Raw genomic sequence first — 9,757 nt, forward strand, 5'->3', positions numbered from 1 at the left:
CTTATCACCATATCGTCCGTACTAAGGACAAGCCATAAATCGCAACCAAATTTGGAATCAACCTATCAATTCCATGCATAGATGATCCCAACATTTTGCGGTTCTTGAACATACCACCACGCGAGTACGCTGCATTTTCTCAAACCAAGAACCACTGTGCAGCCCAAGAAAATCAAGAACTCCATGTTGCAAGAAGAAACGCCCCCAATTCTTGCACTGACCAAGGAGCTAGGATCCCAGAGCGAAAAGGCTCACCTAAGATGCGGGAACCTGAGCGGCGAGAGGTGCAAGCCGTGGCCGTGCGCGCGAGGACTCCCGATCAGATTCCAGTTGGGACACCGGAACAAGGTCTTGCCGGCAATCTGCACGTCCTCTGGCGGGGCGCCGTACCACGCGAGCTTGACGTTCCCCCCGAACTCCTGCTCCGTGTCCCGGTAGATCCGCATCGCTACGTCGCCCTTCACGCAGCGCTCCGCTCCAGTAACCACCGCCGTGCCCATGGTCCACGTGCGGACGATCTCGACGGCCTCGCGCTCGTCGACCGTGAAGGCCTCGCTGGGCTGAACCTGGAGGTGGGCCTTGCCGGGCGGGAAGAAGGCGCGGCCGGCCTCGTCGTACCAGGCGAGCGCGGCAGCGGTGGTCGCCCCGGGATCGTGGTCGTCGTAGCGGATCATACGGGCGAAGTCGAAGACGTACCAGCGGCCGTCAAGGAGGGGCGTCCGGAAGAGGTGCTCCCCGAGGGCGACGATGTGCTGGAGGTGGGCGAGCACGGAGGGGGGGACGTCGACCCACAGGTCGGCGCCTGCCTCGAGGCAGAGCACGCGCGCCGGCACGCCGCTGCCGAAAAGGTCGAGCGCCGCCATCTCGTTGCGCGGACGGCGGAGGAAGGTGGAGGTCGGCTGTTGCTCTCGTCAGAGGAGAGAGGTTTTGGCAGTGGGGCTTGCTTAGTTTTGACCCCCATCCGCCAAGTTTCGCCTATTTATAAAGGCCCAAATTTTAGAAACACGAATACCAAAATTTTCTTTTGTTGCACATGTTCGTCCAAATAATGTTTTTTTCTAGAACATACTCCAACACTACTGATAAACGGGTAGCTCGAGTTGCAAAGGTCTCGCTCGTCTTGCTTATCATGGCTGGTAGCCCCGCTCATGGTGATGAACCTTTACAGTGTCTCATATGCAACGTTCTTTTTTTCCTTGCGATACATGCTAGTCAACCTTGGAAATTGTCATGACTTATACTCTCATTAATGTGAAAACTACAAATTATTATTTCAACAAGAAGGTGGTAGCGCAAGAGTAGGCAACATTGGAGGAGAAAGGAGTGTATCAAGCGGGGAGAACATGCTCGGCGAGGAGAGTAATGGGTGTGAGAGATGGTGGCGGTGGCGGGGAAAGAAAGAGATAAGACGAGGACTTAAGAGAGCGATTGGAGGCTAGGGTATTACCCATTACTTTTGTCACCACTTGTAGGAGACCTTGAAAGTGCATGGAGCCCCATGTGTGATTTTCATAATTAATGATAATCCCTATTGACTGATGTTTGCATTGAGTTACAATTATAGGATTTGCTCATAGGAAATGCTTGAACCATATGTTCGCTTCAAGGTTGCAATAAGAACCAAATAAAGAAGATCAAGTGATAAGTATGACTTGAATACGAAGATGAAGTGAGCCCTCAAGCGTATCTTCAATACATTAACATAAGAAAGAAAGAATAAAAATGGTGTGCAAGTTCAGGATGAGTCATCTCGAAGAGATCATGAACTTGAAGCTTTCCATTTATATGGTGATCTTGGATATGTGAAGATGCGCTAAAAGAGAAGCTCTCCCATATTGTAGTATGGAGGAGCAATCCGCAAGACTTCATATTGTGGGCACATTCAAGAATGGTGTTTCATCTTGTCGTGGTTAAACTCTTCATCATCTAGCTCAAGTGAAATGCGCAAGGTTAAGGTTTGATTTGATACGGTTTCTTTCTTAGCAATATCGTAGTTTAGTTGGGAGACCGGTTTTTATGTTGTGGCCATACTATCAAAAGGCTCTCGAGTGAGTAACTCGGTCGTATCGTTCGGAGAGAGCTCAAACATTTGCATCCTTGCATCATCTGAAAGGACATAGATGTCGCCTAGAGGGGGGTGAATAGGCGATTTAAAACTTCTACGAGACGGGCTTAACAAATGCGGAATAAAACTAGCGTTTACTTTGTCAAGCCCAAAGCCTATATACTATGGTTCACCTATGTGCACCAACAACTTATGCTAAGCAATATAAGTAACTAGGTGATAGCAAGATATATAACTTCAAGCACGATGGCTATCACAAAGTAAAGTGCATAAGTAAAGAGCTCGGGTATAGGAATAACCGAAATGACGCGGAGATAACGATGTATCCCGAAGTTCACACTCTTGCGAGTGCTACTCTCCGTTGGAGCAGTGTGGAGGACAAGTCACTCCAAATGCACAGGGGTCACCGTATTCTCCTCGAGAATTCCCACCAAAAGGGATGTCCTCGATCCACTATGGAACCTTAGGGAGGTCACCGAACCCGCACAAAGCTTGGGGCTATCTCCACAATTTAATTGGAGGCTTCCAATAAATTGCCACAAAGGCCTTGCCCTTGAAGAATCTCCACAACTTAATTGGAGTCCACAAGAACACCACAAAGACGCCACAAAGGCCTTGCCCTTGAAGAATCTCCACAACTTAATTGGAGTCCCCAAGAACACCACAAAGACCACTAAGCCGTCTAGGGTCCAAAGACCCAAGAGGAACAAGCTCCGGGAACAAGCTCCCAAAGTGAATATCTCACGAACTTTCACCTCCACGTATCACCGCGGAGAAGTCAAACCGATGCACCAAATGCAATGGCAAGAACACCACAAAGATGCTCAAGTCCTTCTCTCTCAAATTCCAACAAAGCTACAAAAGCTATTGGGGGAATAAGAGAGGAAGAACAAATAAGAGGAGGAACACCAAATTTCTCCAAGATCTAGATCTAGTGGATTCCCCTCACAAAGAGAGGGATTTGATTGGTGAAGATGTAGACCTAGATCTTCTCTATCTTTCTCTCAAATAGATGCAAGATTCATGGGAGGGAGAGAGAGATAGCAAGCTCAAGGAAGGTCAACAATGGGGGCAAAACGAGCTCTAACCTTTGGGGAACTTTGGGGAAGAAGACCCCCTTAAATAGGGGCAGAGAAATCTGCCCGTTGGGGCCAAAATCGTGACAGGCCGGCAGTTCCGGGGTGCTCCCGGCGGCAGTGCCAGCCCCCTGTTTTTACTCAAACAACCGATACGAAAACCTTAAGAACTTTTGCATCCGGACTCCGATTTCGATGATCTTGTGCTCTTTGAAATCACAACAACGAGCTCTACAAAAATATGCATAGAAACATCATAGTCCAGCAAGGTAGGATAGAAACAAATGAATAAAGGTTTTACTTATCTATAAAAGATAAACCGGTAAAACCTCCAATATGGAAAATGCAACAACTTGACTTAGGAAAACTGGATTTAGGTGAAACCAATTTTGTTGCAAAGATGATGAGAAGAGCTACCCCACAAAGAGATAAAAACTTAAGAACAAGTGGGGTAGATTTTTCTATGTATTTTAGAGTAAAACCTCTCAATACGAGAAACCGAGAAAAACTTCAATATCGAAAACGCAACAAGTGATTCATGCGGAATCCGTTTTCGATGAACTAGAGATTGCTATGGGAATAACCACAAGCTCTAAATCACCACATGTATAAGATCTAAATAACAACCAAGAAAGATGATGCAAGGATGCAAAGGTTTGAGCTCTCTGAAGGATACGATCGAATTACTCACTCGAGAGCCATCTTGATAGTACGGCAACTAAACTATAAACCGGTCTCCAACTACACCATGATACCGGTAATAAAGAAACCCTATCAAGATCAAATCTTAACCTTGCACGTTCCACTTGATCTCGATGATGACGATCTTGACCGCAACAAGATGGAACGCCTTTCTTGATTGTGCTTGTTTGACGAAGTCTTATGGATTGCTCCCCCATAATCCATCATGGGAGAGCTTCTTCTTCGTCACATCTTCTCATATCCATCATCTGTCGGGATTCGTAGCATAGAAAACAAAAAAATTCCTACCGCGAACACGAAATCCAAGCCAAGATGCAATCTAGAAGATGGTAGCAACGAGGGGATTGTCGAGTCTCACCCTTGAAGAGATTCCAAAGCCTACAAGATGAGGCTCTTGTTTCTGCGGTAGACGTTCACTTGCCGCTTGCAAAAGCGCGTAGAAGATCTTGATCACGGCGCCACGAACGGGCAGCACCTTCGTACTCGGTCACACGTTCGGTTGTTGATGAAGACGACGTCCACCTCCCCGTTCCAGCGGGCAGCGGAAGTAGTAGCTCCTCTTGAATCCGACAGCACGACGGCGTGGTGTCGGTGGTGGTGGAGAAATCCGGCGGAGCTTCGCTAAGCGTGCGGGATGTGGTGGAGGAGAGAGGGCCGCTAGGGTTTGGGAGAGGGGGGCGCCGGCCACTATGGGGTGCGGCCACCTTGTGGTCTTTGGGTGGCCGACCCCCTCCCCTTGGCCCCTCATTATATAGGTGGAAGCCCCAAGTGTTGGACTACAAGTCTCCGAATAAGACCCGAACCCAAAACCTTCCATGTGATAGGGAAACCTACCCAAGGTGGGAATCCCACTTGGGTGGGATTCCCCCCTTCCATGTGGGGGGTTGGCCGGCCCCCATAGGGGAGTCCACTTGGGACTCCTCCCCCTTAGGGTTGGCCGGCCATGGGAGGTGGAGTCCCTTCGGGACTCCGCCTTCCTTAGTGGTTTCTTCCGGACTTTTCTAGAACCTTCTAGAACCTTCCATAGAACCTTCCGGATCATTTTAAATCACATAAAATGACTTCCTATATATGAATCTTATTCTTCGGACCATTCCGGAACTCCTCGTGATGTCCGGGATCTCATCCGGGACTCCGAACAAATATTCGAACTCCATTCCATATTCAAGTTCTACCATTTCAACATCCAACTTTAAGTGTGTCACCCTACGGTTCGCGAACTATGCGGACATGGTTGAGTACTCACTCCGACCAATAACCAATAGCGGGATCTGGAGATCCATAATGGCTCCCACATATTCAACGATGACTTAGTGATCGAATGAACTATTCACATACGATACCAATTCCCTTTGTCACGCGATATTTTACTTGTCCGAGGTTTGATCATCGGTATCTCTATACCTTGTTCAACCTCGTCTCTGACAAGTACTCTTTACTCGTACCGTGGTATGTGGTCTCTTATGAACTTATTCATATGCTTGCAAGACATTAGACGACATTCCACCGAGAGGGCCCAGAGTATATCTATCCGTCATCGGGATGGACAAATCCCACTATTGATCCATATGCCTCAACTCATACTTTCCGGATACTTAATCCCACCTTTATAACCACCCATTTACGCGAGTGGCGTTTGATGTAATCAAAGTACCTTTCCGAGTATAAGTGATTTACATGATCTCATGGTCATAAGGACTAGGTAACTATGTATCGAAAGCTTATAGCAAATAACTTAATGACGTGATCTTATGCTACGCTTAATTGGGTGTGTCCATTACATCATTCATATAATGATATAACCTTGTTATTAATAACATCCAATGTTCATGATTATGAAACTAATCATCTATTAATCAACAAGCTAGTTAAGAGGCTTACTAGAGACTCATTGTTGTTTACATAACACACATGTATCAATATTTCGGTTAATACAATTATAGCATGGTATATAAACATTTATCATAAACATAAAGATATATAATAACCACTTTTATTATTGCCTCTTGGGCATATCTCCAACAGTCTCCCACTTGCACTAGAGTCAATAATCTAGATTACATTGTAAGGTACCTAACACCCATGGCATTCGGTGTTGGTCATACTTTGCCCTAGGGAGAGCTTTAGTCAACGGTTCGACACACTCAGAAACGTATGTATTTTGCAATTCATTTGCGTCTTCACGCATCACTCATTTTCCAAATGAGTCGGCATTAAATATGTTTGGTCTTCTGGTGGAACCTTAATTCCGCGGTCTGAAATATGTCACTAATATTGTCATACACAATATAGCTTCAAAGTTCTGACACTATCGGAACTACACCAAGTTCTCAAAGAACCTCTTGACTTAACATCCTCAGTCATTATCAAAACAACGACATATTCTGCCTTTGTTTGTAGAATCCGTCACAACATTTAGAACTCTTCTAAATCTAGCATTGTGCTACCTTTTAAACAACACTTAGCCTAATTTTGAGATTGAAATTTTATTTTTATATGTGACAAAATCAATATCGGTGCAACACCTTACAGCGATTTGTTTGTCATTTCTCCATACAAAACTATTTATATATCCTTGGTTCTTCTAAAGTTAGTTTCCCGTTCAACTCTTGGCCTATGAACGGTATTTCAGTCATTCTCTTTAGAAAAAATTTGCAAGCGCCAAACGATTCAAAAATCGAATGACTCCAAAAATCCATTTGCATGGAGTTCCTTCATGCGTTCCTTTCTAATATGACCTAAATTGCGGTTCCACAAATAAGTGGAATTCAAATCATTTGCCTTATGGCATTTTAGCGTCGGTATTATGTATGTGTGTTTCACCATTAAGATTTATAATAACTTATCCATCGTACATGGAGTAATGTCATAATTTGAACAACTCATTGTTTTCATTTGACCAGAGCAAAATAACAATTATTAAGTTCTTTATTATAAATTCTAAGGGCTAGATAGGATGCCAACGACGAACATAATAACACTTTATTTTTGTTCCAGAAGTGCATTCCTATCATATTCCTTGTCAGTCACTTAGGCCATTGTATTCTTGTATTGCGTTGTTTTGTATGACATTTCATACCAACCAATATGGTACTAATACCCAAGAATTTCATTGTGTAACCAAACTAGGAATACAACCATAACATGTATATCATGTATATACACCTGAGCTAGACTTTCTAGTCTTCTCTTTTCTTTCTGCCAAAATATCTTTTGTAGTTTCTCTTTTAGCTTTCCTCATTATTCAGAAAATACTTCACCTTCATTAACTTCTAGGTTTGTTGGTCAAATACCAAAAACCTTGAGGTTCTTACTTTGAAGTTGATCATCATATGACAAGTGTTTCAGATTTCATTATTAGTAACTTTGTAATATGATGAACAATTTCACTCATAATTTTATCCATCATATCATGACGACTTTTCCGAGACCATGTCTGTACATGCTAGGCTCGTAAAGTTTAACCTTAGTATTCGCATGTGCAAATCTGGCTTGCACCCGTTGTATGCACACGTAGAATCTATCACACCCGATCATCACGTGATGCTTCGAAACGACGAGTCTTAGCAACGGTGCATACTAAGGACGATAACTTCATGGATATGCGAATATTATTAGTGCCCCAATAGTTGGAGATTGTGACGCCTGGCGTCTTCAACCTTCATACATTCCCATAAAACTTATGAGTTTATGTAGTCTCACCAAATTTATATTCTATCATCTTGCAATAAGGTCTTAGATGTCACATATATCTCATACCTTGATTATTTCTGAAAACTAAATTTTCAGCTCCTTACTTTTCAAACAGATTTGAACTTCAAGTTTCACGGAGACAAGATAACTTTAGGTACTAATTGAAACCATAGCTCTTTGAATCAACAATGTGAGGTTTACTAAAAGTTTGCAATAGGACTTAATCAATTCTTGATTCTTTAACAATACGGTACCAATACGTAAAGTTTCTTGTCAGATTTTAACATTATTTCTATCTCAATAACAAGACTAGCGCATGGTAGAAAACGGATGCCAATACTACAAAATTAATTCAAAATACTACTCAGACTATGTTTATGATAATTAGTTCATGTTTTAATCTAATTACTAATGAACTCCCACTTAATACAACATCCCTCATAGTTGTTAAGTGGTACACGATCCACATCCACTACACCAAAACCGATCATCACGTGAGATGATGTAGCTTCAATGGTGAACATCAACATGTTGATCATATCATCCATATGACTCGTGTTCAACCTTTCGGTTTCCGTTGTCCCGAGGCCATGTCTGTACATGCTAGGCTCGTCAAGCAAACCCAAGTATTGCGCGTGTGCAACATGGCTTACACCCGTTGTATGTGAACGTTGAGTCTATCACATCCGATCATCACGAGATGCTTCGAAACGACGAACTGTGCAACGGTGCATACGAGGGGAGAACACTTTATTATCTTGATATTAATGTGAGGGATCATCTTATAATGCTACCGTCGCGATCTAAGCAAAATAAGATGCATAAAGGATTAACATCACATGCAATTCATATGTGATATGATATGGCCCTTTAGTCTTTGCGCCTTCGATCTTCATCTCCAAAGCACGGACATGATCTCCATCATCAACGGGCATGATCTCCATCATCGTTGGCGTAGCGTCAAGGTCCATGGCGCCGTCTTCATGATTGTTCACCTCATGTAGCAACTATTACAACTACTTTGAAATACTACTCAACATGAAATTTAAATACAACCATAAGGCTCCTGCCGGTTGCCACAATATAATAATGATCATCTCATACATATTCATCATCACATCATGGCCATATCACATCACCAAACCCTGCAAAAACAAGTTAGACGCCTCTAATTTGGTTTGCATATTTTACGTGGTTTAGGGTTTTCGAGTAAGATCTAATCTACCTACGAACATGAACCACAACGGTGATACTAGTGTTGTCAATAGAAAGAGTAAATTGAATCTTCACTATGGTGGGAGAGACAGACACCCGCAAAGCCACTTATGCAATACAAGTTGCATGTCGAACGTGGAGCAAGTCTCATGAACGCGGTCATGTAAAGTTAGCCCGAGCCGCTTCATCCTACCATGCCACAAAGATGCAAAGTACTCGAACTAAAGACAACATAAGCATCAACGCCCACAAAACAATTGTGTTCTACTCGTGCAACCATCTATGCATAGACACGGCTCTGATACCACTGTCGGGATTCGTAGCATAGAAAACAAAAAATTTCCTACCGCGAACACGAAATCCAAGCCAAGATGCAATCTAGAAGACGGTAGCAACGAGGGGATTGTCGAGTCTCACCCTTGAAGAGATTCCAAAGCCTACAAGATGAGGCTCTTGTTGCTGCGGTAGACGTTCACTTGCCGCTTGCAAAAGCGCGTAGAAGATCTTGATCACGGCGCCACGAACGGGCAGCACCTCCGTACTCGGTCACACGTTCGGTTGTTGATGAAGACGACGTCCACCTCCCCGTTCCAGCGGGCAGCGGAAGTAGTAGCTCCTCTTGAATCCGACAGCACGACGGCGTGGTGTCGGTGGTGGTGGAGAAATCCGGCGGAGCTTCGCTAAGCGTGCGGGATGTGGTGGAGGAGAGAGGGCCGCTAGGGTTTGGGAGAGGGGGGCGCCGGCCACTATGGGGTGCGGCCACCTTGTGGTCTTTGGGTGGCCGGCCCCCTCCCCTTGGCCCCTCATTATATAGGTGGAAGCCCCAAGTGTTGGACTACAAGTCTCCGAATAAGACCCGAACCCAAAACCTTCCATGTGATAGGGAAACCTACCCAAGGTGGGAATCCCACTTGGGTGGGATTCCCCCCTTCCATGTGGGGGTTGGCCGGCCCCCATAGGGGAGTCCACTTGGGACTCCTCCCCTTAGGGTTGGCCGGCCATGGGA

The sequence above is a fragment of the Lolium rigidum genome, chromosome 5 (assembly GCF_022539505.1).
Source record: "Lolium rigidum isolate FL_2022 chromosome 5, APGP_CSIRO_Lrig_0.1, whole genome shotgun sequence".
Taxonomy (NCBI): domain Eukaryota; kingdom Viridiplantae; phylum Streptophyta; class Magnoliopsida; order Poales; family Poaceae; genus Lolium; species Lolium rigidum.